The 2,746-nt window shown below is 44.0% G+C and overlaps 1 pseudogene; it reads right to left on the bottom strand.

The window, feature by feature from the left end:
* Window positions 1-2,209: 2,209 nt before the first annotated feature.
* Window positions 2,210-2,318, bottom strand: LOC133384636 (5S ribosomal RNA; annotated as a pseudogene).
* Between the last annotated feature and the right edge of the window lie 428 nt (window positions 2,319-2,746).

Raw genomic sequence — 2,746 nt, 5'->3', positions numbered from 1 at the left:
GAGTGTTCTTGCACTCGGGTCCTGCTTGCGGGCTTCCCCCAGGCACCTGGTTGGCCACTGTGAGAACAGGATGCTGGACTAGATGGGCCACTGGCCTGATCCAGCAGGCTCTTCTTATGTTCTTATGTTCTTATTAGTGCCTTTGTTTGCCACCCTGGGCTCCTGCCGGGAACCAGGGTGGGATATAAATCAAATAATAAACAAACAAACAAACAAACGCCATAAGAGATACTCCCAAGGAAGTGCTTGTATGCTGACATCCTTCATCTACTTACCCCAGAGTAAGCGCCATTAAAGTCAATGGAACTTGCTTAGCTAGTTTAGGTTATATCTAAAAATGAAGGCAGATATAGTGCTATTTAAAATCCTTATAACTGATTCATCTCAAGGGATGGCTCCCCCATTATTTGAATCACACTAGCATCCATCCCTGGCTTTTTATGTGAACTATATTTAAACTCCCAGAGACTCACTCCAACCACTAGTGTCTTTCTGACCTTTTATCCTTTACATTCTCATCTGTTCAAAGAGTGCTTCTCCACTCTTTTTGAACCCTCCTCTTAACTCTTCCCAAATGGGGTCATGTTCCCCTTCTTGTAGTTCATTCTCATTCTCTCTCTCCTTTCCATCCCATTTCGAGTGACCTCCTCTTTGTCTATGTCACCTCTTTAGACTCTTGCTTGCAGCGACTGTCATATCACAACAGCCTTTCAAGGTGAGCCTTTCTAAGAAATAATGATGTTACTATATATCCACAGCCCTACCAAGAGGGAAAAAATGTGATTCCCATCTCTCATAATAAATCACCTAGTATTCAAAGATCCTAAGAGGCTTGACAGCTGTTAATGAACACGACCTTGTACAAGTCTGATGAAGAGGGGCGATGATAGCAGCCTTTTTTCCCTTAGGCTCTCAAGGAGCTTTCCTGTGTAGCATACCTGAAACAGGTAAGAGAGGTTTTCCATTGCCAGAGTAGCCCCTAGCTCCTCAAAAATATCTGGATTCCATTTTCAGAACGCTATAAAAGGTGCTATATTGACACCTAAACTTGAAGTGCCATTGCTAATAGCATCAGCTGCCAGGCCAACAGTTTACAAAAGATTTCTTGAGTTTGTCGGAAGGAAAAGACGTTAGATTCCCCAAATGTTCATGAACTGAATAAACCAGCAGAGGGAGCCCTTAGTTACTAATGAGCTAATAGAAACTGGTTTACATTGAGAAGATAGCTAAGCCCTATAAAGATGATGAGTCAGTTCAGGATTTTGGTATTGCAAGGCATCAGCGTTTGAGGATTAGCAAGGAGGCAAATATTGCGGATACCCAAATGTACCTCCAAAAAGCAGTAATTGGCCTTTAAAGAAAACATATGGACCAATAGGTGAGTTTCTGAATCTTTTCCTCTTTTCAAAGGTTTTTGTTTAAGTAAAGACATAAAGCCGATGACAAATGGCAAGCCAAGTGTTGTCTTGCATTAAATACCATTTCTTTTAAATAGTTATTTATGTATTTATTCTTCTCCCTCTCCCTCTTCCTCTAATGAGGTCTGAGGGACCGTTTGCCTTCCAGGTGTTGCTGAACTACAACTCCCATCATCCCTGCCATTGCCCATGCTTGCCAACACCAGGAGAGCCAAAGGTTCCCCAGCCCTGCTGTACTAGGTGAGGACAGTCCACACCAGGAGTGGGGAACCCTTTCCAGCCCAAGGGCCACATGCCTTTCCAGGGGCCACATGCCCCTGGTGCACTGGGCCAGAGGCAAAAGCAGGAAGAATGAAAGTCTTTTTTTCCCTTTGTACAATAGGCTGGTTTCTACACACACCTCTCTGTATCCAGACAAGTGAGACACATTATTAGAGACCAAGAACACATTCCTGCCAGGCAAAAATACTAGTGGGGTGGTGGTTAAGCAGGGCCAGTGAGGGAATGTGACCTGGGAGAGTGGTGAGTGGCCTGAGGAGAGTTCTGAGGACCAGACAGAGAGGCCTGGCAGGCTACATCCAGCCCCTGGGTGGAAATTCCCCTGAGGTTCCCCACCCCTGGTCTACACGCTCCTTCCCTTGCCCATTTTGATCCTTGCAACAAAGCTGAGAGAGTTTGTGGTTATATGCCTTCAAGTTGATTACGACTTATAGCGACCCTATGAATCTTTTTATTCATAGGGCTTTCATGGTAAGAGGTATTCAGAGGAGGTTTACCATTGCCTTCCTCTAAGCGTACGGCGCCTGGTATTCCCTGGCGGTCTCCCATCCAAGTACTAACCAGGCCTGACCCTGCTTAGCTTCTGAGATCAGGCATGTTCAGGGTAGTATGGCCATAGGCTTGAGAGAAAGTGAGTGGTAAAAACATTCTTATTCCATCTGGCTGTCAGTGGTGTTTAATTATGATAATCAAAGGTCTGGGGAAACACTCTCTTTTGTCCTTAATCTCCATTTTCATGTTGTGACACTTTAGCTTGCTGAATACTTTTTATTGGCTTGAGTGCATAGTAAATCACTTTGGGGGTTCTCACTAGGGCTGAAAAGTGGTCTGCAAATAGGCTTAATAAATAAATAAATCAGCGACTGGCTTAATGTAGGGATGGGGAAGAATGTTCAAATTCCCCAAGGAGTATGCTAACGGAAACATAGCTATCCTTCAAAGTTTGCAATTCTCCAAATTCTGTTGTGCAGCTCTCCAACCAAAAAAAGGGTATATTAGTGCAAACAGCATTGAAAATGGATTATATTAGGGGGAAATGGCTTGCAAAA

Source organism: Rhineura floridana, chromosome 4 (genome assembly GCF_030035675.1).
Source record: "Rhineura floridana isolate rRhiFlo1 chromosome 4, rRhiFlo1.hap2, whole genome shotgun sequence".
NCBI classification, from domain to species: Eukaryota; Metazoa; Chordata; class Lepidosauria; order Squamata; family Rhineuridae; genus Rhineura; species Rhineura floridana.
Note: the sequence above shows the minus strand (reverse complement) of the source record. Positions and strands in the feature narration are given on the sequence as shown.